The sequence below is a fragment of the Lupinus angustifolius genome, chromosome LG08, assembly GCF_001865875.1.
Source record: "Lupinus angustifolius cultivar Tanjil chromosome LG08, LupAngTanjil_v1.0, whole genome shotgun sequence".
In the NCBI taxonomy this organism is placed as follows: Eukaryota; Viridiplantae; Streptophyta; class Magnoliopsida; order Fabales; family Fabaceae; genus Lupinus; species Lupinus angustifolius.
Window position 1 is genome coordinate 17,176,212 of NC_032016.1, and position 10,147 is coordinate 17,186,358.

Here is a 10,147-nt window from a genome sequence, read left to right on the forward strand (position 1 = left end):
CTAGAGAGAGTAAATCAACTAAATGAAGATAAACTCAACCAACTAGTTTCTAAGCAAAGAAATTAAGCAAACCATATTCAGAAATAAGATAGAAGAAATCAACAATAAAGAAACCAAAAATGCATTAATAACAAAACCTCAAGAATTGTGATACATTACCAAAGGAACTTAGTTAAGAAATTTAGCCATCCTTGGCAATGGAAGAACAAACTGAAAATGAAAAATGAAGAAGAAGTGAAACCCTAGTAGAGCAAAAAGAAGGGAAAACAGAAATATGTGTGTTTCAAAGTGAGGGAAAAATAAAGTGTCTTTGTTTTTGGAGTGGGGAATCCGAATTTAACCCCTCCAACACACATAAAACCGAATTGGGCCTAAACAATGGACCCAAAGCTAAATTACAATAAAAGAAACTCCTAAAATAAAAATACAATCTTTACTTCAACACATATCCTCCACTTCCATAATGCCCAAAATGACACGTCAAATGTGATCTGAAAATGATAATAGATTTAATCAGGCCAAATAATCCAAAATTAACTCATTTTAGGAATATTAGTCCAATAAAGTCTAAAACACTAAACCATGTGAAACAAAGTCAATTAGGCACCAAGAATCATCAATAATGTTAAATTAAGGTTATGAATAGTGTGTAATATATTGTTCATCACAGTCATTTGCTACCATTTCTCCTGCAAAAGGTTTACAAAGGTTATTATTCTGACCCTTTAGTTTTTGAAATAATTGGTCACCCGTCAATGACAATGGAGCATGACCTTCTTCATTTTTCCCATCGAATGCTTTTCTCCATCGTGAGTATTGATGATACGAATACAAAAATATATGATGGCCCATGAAGACATTCTTCTTATAGTGTTTCAATCTCATTGAACGAGTATTGTCTTCGCATACAGAACATGCAAAATACCTATTTGTACTATATCATGACAAATTACCATATACAGGGAAATCACTGATTGTGTCGAACAATAAAGCCCTCAAGTTGAAAATTTCTTTCCTATACGCATCACATACATCTATATATGTCTCTCACATTTGCTTCAAGTCTTCAATTAATGGAGCCAAGTATATGTCTATGTCATTTCCTAGTTGTTTAGGTCTAGAAATTAACATAGATAACATCACAGATTTGCACTCCATGCATAGCGAATGAGGTATGTTGTATATCACCAATGTCACTCGCTATGTATTATAGAAGCTACTTTTAACATTATGTGGGTTAATACCATCATTTGACAATGCAAGACATAGATTTCTTGATTCTTCACCAAAACTAGGATAATCATGATCAAATTTTCTCCATTGAGGATAATCTACACGATGTTGAACATCTTTTGCATTGCTGAACATGCGTTTAAATCTTAATTTGATGGGAAAATATCATACAATCTTTTTCGTAATTGAATCTTTCTTCTTATATCGCGATGCATTATATTTAGGACAAAACTATAACGAAACATACTCATTAAAAAATAAGATACAATCATTTACATAAGCATATATCCTATTGTAGTCCCTGCCAATGAAGTATAACATTTGTTTAACATCATAGGTTCAAGAAGGTAGCACATTATCCTCCGACAAGATATCCTTCAAAAGTCCAAGTAAGTCTATGAAATTCTTATCACTTCATCCATTAACAAGCTTCAACTTATACAACCTTGACATTGTTGCCAGTCTCATGAATTTAGTATAGCCATCATACAATGGTTTCTCAACATCATTTATCAACTGTTGAAACATCTCAGGACAATCCTGAAGATCCTCTTCAATAATATTTATCATTTCCTCAAAATGATTGCATTCATATGCATTTGTGTTGATTTCTTTCATATGCATCTCAACACAATCCTTAACATCTCTTTTCTCATCATGACTTGTCCAACATGTGTAACTAATCAATATAGTGACACACTAAATGAACTTTTAACTTGTTTGGAGTAACTCAGTTGGAGTAACAACATTTTAAACAAGGACATACAATTCTATTAGAGTTTTCAACATTCTCAATTGCAAACCTAATAAATAATTTCACTCCATCCTCATATTCCTTGTCAATCGATTGATACTCATCCATTTTCAATCAATAGTTTCTGGACAAAAAATATATTTATCCATTCTCTAAGAAAGGAATTGACAAAAAAAAAAATACAGTGAGCATAACTCTCTAAAAACTTAGAGTTAAGCTCACCAAGAAGAACAAATACATTATTAGGGGAAACCCTAACTCATGTAATAAGGTGAAAGGGGAACCCTAACTCAATAAAAGCTAAATGAGTGAACTCACTTTCAATTCATGTAATTAAAAAATAGAAATATTTATAAGGAAATCTCACTTTCAATTTGGTGCTGAATGAGTGAACTTTCAGTGTTGAATTAGTGAATGATTTTGAGGTTGAATGAGTGAATGAGTTTCGAATTCGGTGTTGAATCATGAACTTTTCTCATACAAAAGGTTTACCAAATTTATTATTCAAACCCTTTAGCTTTTGAAATAATTAGTCACCCGTCAATGACAAAGCATGACCTTCTTCATTGTTCCCATTGAATACTTTTCTCCATCATTGATAGTGATGATATGCAGTGGAATATGAATCTTTATTTTATGAAAAGAAACATGGATGAGCGAAGGGGTAATTGGAATTGACTTGGACACTTGTCTTAAAAAATGTGAAGTTTTTTATAACCAATCGCCGGTTGTGTTGGGTAGGAAATGGTGTATTATATTAGGGTTTTCTCTAGCTACATGAACATGTTCAATTTCAACCATGGTTGTATTAAGTCAAGTCCAAAAATAGTGTTTCCAAATCTGAACTTGAACTGATGAGTACTTTTGGACCATGAAATGTATGCAAAGCATATTATTTTTATTTATGCATGAGGTGCCTGCATTATATGACGATGTAATTTTTGATACATGGAAGATGCATGTGTCTTTTTTGAATGCATATGATGATTCATGAATTAATTTATTTTTTGTTTTAAGATAACTTATGATGATGTATAAAATGATGTAGCATGATAATGTATGAAATGCAACACATGATAATGTATGAAATGCAACAAATAGAATGATAATGTATGAATTGCAACAAATATAATGATAATGTATGAAATACAATGTTTGAAAATTTATTTATATATTTTTTATGAATGTAGGATGCACAAGTAAGTAGGTGAATGTATGAATGATATATTTTTTGACTTTTGTCGAATTGAAAATATGAATAGATGAATGTTTGAATGATGTATTTTTTTTATTTTTTTATTGGATGAAAATTTGAAGGATCGATTGAATGAATACAATGTGTGAACGGACGAAATGCGTGATTAATGTATAATATAGGACGTTAGGGTTAGTGGCCCGATTTTGGGCAACATAGCCTTCATTACTAAGTATGAAATGTCATAGTGGATAAATGAATGTCATATTGTTCAAGCAAACTAAGGACAAATGACAACTTGACCCTAGTTTTATAAGATTTCTCTTTGGACGATGTGTCCCATTATGGGTTTGTTATGAATATGTTGTCTTCATGATACAATGACTATGAGGTGCCATGATATCACTCGGGCATGGATGATGTTGTTGGCAAGTTCCAATTGCTAAAAAAATGGTATATGAATAGAGAAAATTATGATTTTGGTGTCCTACACAAGGTACCTTACAAGGGTTATGTCTAAAAGCCACATTCCTATGTTGAGATACAAAGGTATGTCTAAATGGGACTCCTTAGAAATTTCTAGACTCCTAAAAGGGCACTAAACTGCATCCCCTCCATAGAGGAAAGGGAATCCAAATATCATAGGTTAGAAATGGAAGAGGTCTAGCCCCATCGAGCGTCTAACTCATGATACCATTAATAGTCTGATTGGTCCATCATGCCAATACAAGATTTCACTCGAGGTTAGCACTTATAAGACAGATGTCCTTGGTATAGGGCATGTGTGTTAAAGACGTTGTGTACATAGTGTTGTGTGCCCCCCACAAATACAAAATAACTAAAAAACATATGTACATATACATAATTATACACAAAAAGAAAAGAAAAGCTTCAAAGGGTACACATAAATCCATGGAATCAACTGCTTCAAGCCTAACTCTCTTAGGAAGTCCCTAGCTTTCGCACCTTGATCTTTGGTCGAACACCAGTTATGCGATTGATTGGAGTCACCACCCTGTTTTTATGGTCAAAACATAGAAAAACCCTTTTATACCCAAATATTAGATAATTTGGCCTTTGAACTAGAATTCTGGATTGGGAGTTGATTACGGATCAATGAATGTATAAGCACTATGTCCATTCGTTATCAAATGGTACCTGCAATTATCTCATAGAATTAAATATATCATAAAGTTAGTTAAATCAAATAATTATTTCTTGAAACAAAAATGTATTTTTTATTTTTGTGTCTCACAAGAGTTTATCTTGCTCATACGTATCCCTAGATGAAATAAGGAAATCAAGACTACATAGTTCTTGGGTAGAAAATGTTGTGTGTTTGATTGATTTTAATTAATTTTACTTTTGAATATAAGTTAATAATTATGAAATACTAATATTTACATCCAATATAAGGAAAATTAGTCAATATTGGTCTAGACCCTATTATCCACCGTGAATGTTTTTGCATTCTCAGTTGTGCCGACGAGCGGTATGAGGAGGGGTCCCTCCTCGTGAGCATGGTCTCACGCTGCTCCTTGAGTTCAATGGCTTTCATAAGGCTTAGAGTTACACCAACATTCATGTATATGAATGAGCAAAGGCTAAGGAAAGTGATAAAAAGAAAAAGATAACAATGGGAGAAAATTAAACCTATAGAGTAAGTGAGAACGATAAAGTTTTTTGTTGTTGTATATTTCATTTTGGCTACTAGATTATGTTTATGATTGTGTTAGCAGCTACCCCAAGCAGGGTTTAGTTAAGTGAGGCTTTGTATAGCCCCTTAAGTTTAGGATTAGGGTTTAGGGCTAGATTAGAGTAATCGCACATGGGTCCTACGAATGTGTGTAATTGTAACTTAGACCCAAAACTTCTTAAAAATTTTAAATCAACTTCAAACAAAATCAGGTGTTCACAATACCCAAACATGATATAATGGGGCCTCGAGGATGCGTCACTTTCACACCATGTCTAGTGATTGCTCAACTCAAATGGAGTATGATACCTATAAATTCAGAATAACTACATGGTACCACAATATGTAACAAAGACGAGGAAACCACCAAACGGGTGTTGGATTTATTCAGAAATGCTCTAATGAAGGTAGAATGAACTTGGGGAACATCAGACCTATTATATAGATGAGTATAAAACATGATGAAATGATAGAATGAAATCTACTATAGTCCCTAACTCTTCATTAATTGTGTAGGAAAAGCGTAGTCCATCGCCTATTGAGCTAATGTTAATGGACCATGTCAAAATTTTGGGGGCAAAACTAGAGGATGCCCAATGTAAAAATAATAAAGACGACCTAACCATCGAGAAACTCAACAAGACCATCATTGCCTTGAGAATTGAAGAGACCGACCTGAAAAGAGAATATACTCATAGTGGTGCCATAATGCATTAAAGTTCAGTAGGCATGGGCTATAAAGCCCACTTGAAAGGATAAAGAGATAGTGGTTGAAGAGAATAAGAAGAAGAAAATGGCTTAGTTGAGGCAATTTGAGTATGAGGCAAGGGGTATTCTCATCCCGCACATTAACCATAGATACATTAGTGTAGGCTCTGAATCAGGAACAATTGATGTTGTGGGAGACAATGGTTCAGAAGACTTGATAGATTATGTAGTTCAGTACCCTCTATTCACCATTCTTAAACACTAGATAGAGGAGTATGTGTTACCACAAGTATTTTATGAGAACATGTAATAAAAATGCTAATTGTGTCTAATGTTATTGGCTTTGTTTTGTTTTTATAAAGACCTCAATTTGTGTTTCCCGGATAGTACAAGTTTTATTAAATTAATAAATGCATTTTTCATATCATATCATATCTCATGTCTCGTTGTGTCTTATATAGTCTTATGCCTCACACACACACACACTCAAGCAAGCATAAACCAAAAAATAATAAAACAAAAAAAAAAGTTTGACCATACCATATACCCAATACTGATCCAACAACAACTCTAGAAATGATAACCATGTTATTAGCCACTCATGTAGTTACAATGATGTGGTTAGTTTGCTGAATAATGAAGAATATGAAGCTCCACCCGAACTGTTGGGGCTGGTTGAACAAGAGCCCATGGTGTAACACTGCGATTTTATGTGTGCATTTTATTAATTATTTAATTGACAAGCGATTAACTTTAGAAATGAATCGGTATTGATTTAGGCTAAACCTCAGTTGAGTTTTAGTCTTGTATGATAATTTCCTAATTTATGATAAATTTTCGTAATTTTTTGCGACGGAAAGTCTTCGGGCCTCTTCCAGGCCGAAATTCACCTTAAATACGGCCCAAAAGGTGATTTTTGAGTTTCGTAATTCGGAATCGAATTTAAATTGCACCATTAGCTTCGAAATATTATTTCGAATCAAAATAGATATCAAGTTTTTACATAACTTATCTCTAGATATTTTTCACTCCGAAATCCAAGTTTCGACGTTCTAAACGTAACCTTAGATCGGGGGATTTTTAATCTCCGGTCGAGTTTTAGCCGACATGACTTAGGAATAGTTTTAATCAGGATATTTCATCATATTAGTCATATCACTATCCATGAGTCAAGATTACTTGTGGAAGAAGTAAAAGTACAACTTTTTTTGCAAAATCCCTAAAATCACTCATCAAACCTTAAACCATGTAAAGCATGAATTTTTCCACTTGTTTTTTGCTTGAAAAACCATAGCCTTGGACAAGTGTAGCATAATTGTTTATCGGATTTAATGCTAGAAATATAATGTTTGTATTTAAATGTGGTTAAATGTGATGATTTGTATATCAAAGGAACCTTTAAGAAGTTTTTGAAACAATGTAAAGTTTGGATTTTTCCACTTGTTTTTTGCTTGAAAAACCATAGCCCTGGACAAGTTTAGAATAGTCATTTTCGGTTTTAATGCAAGAAAGTTTAATGTGAGTGCTTGAATGTGTTTAAAGATGATGATTTGTATATCAAAGGAACCTTTAATGTGTTTAATGATAAGTTGAAAAATCAAAACTTTCCTTGACATTAGGTCTAAAAATCATGGCCTATATGTGTTAAGGAAAAGTTTAGTTTATATCTTTGAAATCCAAAATTTTTACGATTTGAGTGTTTTAAAAGGTAAAGTAGTGTTATTAGTGTGCTTAATGGATGTGTTATCAACACTAAAGAACCATATTAAGGAAAAGGATGAGTTTTTGTTGAAAAAATATTGTTGTAAAAGTATTATGTGTTAAGAGTTTGATTAGTGAATTATATTCTTTGACCTCCAAAATCAAGTACTGATTTGAGATAAAAGATGACTTATAAAAGTCTTGACTTTATAAACTTAAAGTATTATGAAGTATTGGATGGTAGATTAGTTATAGTATGGACGTTGTTAAGATAAGCTTACCTTAAAGTGGTAAGATTGACTTAAGAAATCTTGATTTAAAATGTTGTTCTTGGTTAGGTGATCAACACTATCAACCCTTGTGGTTACTAATAGAAGGAAATGTGTTGAGATGATCATAGAGTTTTGTTGAATTCACTTGAGTTAGCTTACTTTAAAGTGGTAAGTTTAACTTCAGAGATCTTGAATTAAAGTGTTGATTTTGGTTATGAAATTTACCTTAAAGTGGTGAATATACCTTAAAAAGTTTTCAAGAAAATAATAAATGGTATTAAAGTTAAAAGTACAAGCTTTGTTAAAGTCTTAGTTTAAAAAAGATTGTTTTCTTAAACAAGACTTTCGATAAAAAAGGATGGTTCAAGAATATGTAATCTTGAACTGAATGGATGAAAGTAATTGAGTTCATACTAGGTTAAAAGATGTCTTTACCTTAGGGCTATCATGAAAAGATTTAATTCGCAAACCACTAATTTTGTGTGTGATTACTTCTGAAGTTTCCGAAGTTGAACAACCTACTCGTTCACACAAAAAGGGAATCACTCACTCGATAACCTAAGGTGAGGGAGAATACATCGTGACATAGTGGTGTCAAAATATGACATATGAACCTCCTAAACTACCTCAAAAGTTTGGAGTTGTTTTGGGTATTAAGAAATCCTATACTTAATCAATTGTATGTTTGTTTAGATTAAGTACGTCTTGTTTCTTAAGTCATATCATTTAAGTTAGGTATTTGTGTGGAGTAATGTTGTGGTTATCCATGGATGAACATTACTCAAATAATCGTAACTATGATAATCGATTAACACATGGGTATAATCAATTATTAGAGCCCTCGCTTGAGCGCCAGGCTCTCGCTTGGGCAAGAAGCCTCCTGCGAGTTGGGCGTGCTTTGGTTGCTTGAGCGACAGCTCACGCTTGGGCGAGAGGTCCCATTAATGTTTGACTTGTTTTCGGCGCTTGAGCGCCATTTTATTTATTGGGCAAGAGGTCCCAGAAATTTTATCTTGTAAAGGTGATAATCAATTAACATTTAAGTATAATCGATTATCAGAGCCCTCGCTTGAGTGAACGCTCTCGCTTGGGCGAGAGGTCTCCAAGAAGATTGGATAATTTTCATCGTTTGAGTGCTAGCTCTCACTTGGGAGAGAGTCCAATGACAACCTTTCAATCAAGGTTTTATTTTCTTCAAGTTTTAGTTTCTCAAAAGATGTAAAATTCGTAAGGAAGAACAATCACATTATACTCTTCGGAGTTTGTACAAGAAGTTCATCATAACCAAAGTAATCAGAGCTAAAAATTACATTGTTAAGGGAGATGCCTAAAAGGTTATGTTTTTCCCACACAACGATATCGTCTGACCGTAAGAGGCTTGACCATTGGGCCGTGCAGGATGATTCAACGATGGTTCATAGTGGTGATGAGGTTTTCCTCTGTTGATGTTAAGATCGGGTCCCACTAGAAGCATTCCCGATGGGAGATGTCTTAGGATGGGCTGATCGTAATAAAAGAATGATTAAAAGATTTAATCTGCTAACCTCGGTTAGTGTGCATACTCATTATGTATAATGAAGTTGTGGAAAGGAAAATTACGGGAGACGAAAGAGCCCTGCGATGTTGAGAAGATTGGTGATGGCGGTGATGCGTCAACAAAGCCTTGAGGTAGAGTCTAGGTGAGACGAGTCCCCTATATTCCTGGATGAGGTATTCTATTGGATCAGACAGCTCTCACATTGCAAACTACACGATCTCTGACAATCCCTCTTTGCAATCAGGATCAATGAGAGGATGCCCAAAAAGTGTTTGATATGACACTATCCTGAAATGGACAATTCCTTTGGAATAGATCGATCATATATCCTTGCGAGGAATAAGTTGGTGCATTCAAATCGGCTTTTTATGGGACCTGTACTCTCAGTTATTTCCGAATAGTTTATTGGGAGGATATTAGTGTAAGGATGGATGAAATAAACATAGCATTCATACATTGAACTTGTGGGTTTTGATCCTCATAGTGTGAGTTACAACATCATTCATCATGTGCATTTATGTATATGATAATATAGTATGTATATTATGTTTGTTATGTCTGAATGTGATATTTTGTATAATTCCATGATATCGATGAAAAATATTCATTTGATGTCTTACTCCATTTCTTTCTACTTGTTTTTCGGTACACGTTCTCGTATAGATGGACCGGTCAGTGAGGATTCGGAACTATCGATTCTCGATGTCACATGAGGGGGCATGGAGGATTGACAGAAATCGTTACACCTACACAGACCCTTGTGTTGACTATCAGGATTTGAATAAGGCTAGACCAAAATATGACTTCGTAGTATCCCAAATGGATGTCTTGGTCGACTACGTCATAGACCATGCTCTTTTCTCCTTCATGGATGGATATTTTGGTTATCAGAAGGCCCCTGAGGATGTAGAGAAAACTACTTTTGTCGCCTCAAGTTATGCCTTTTGGTCTAAAAAATGTCATGGTCATGTATTAGAGAGTCATGATGACTATTTTCCAGGACATGATGCATAAGGAGGTGAAGATCTACGTAGACACTATAATATGCAAA

General features: G+C 33.9%; 1 protein-coding gene across 1 annotated transcript in view; it reads right to left on the reverse strand.

Moving 5' to 3' along the window:
• LOC109354941 (splicing factor U2af small subunit B-like) overlaps nucleotides 1-3,019 on the reverse strand; it is a 16,975-nt gene extending 13,956 nt beyond the window's left edge. Inside the window, exon 1 of the mRNA XM_019597778.1 lies at nucleotides 3,010-3,019. The gene's annotated coding sequence lies outside the window, so the exon portion shown is untranslated. The remainder of the gene's footprint in view (nucleotides 1-3,009) is intronic.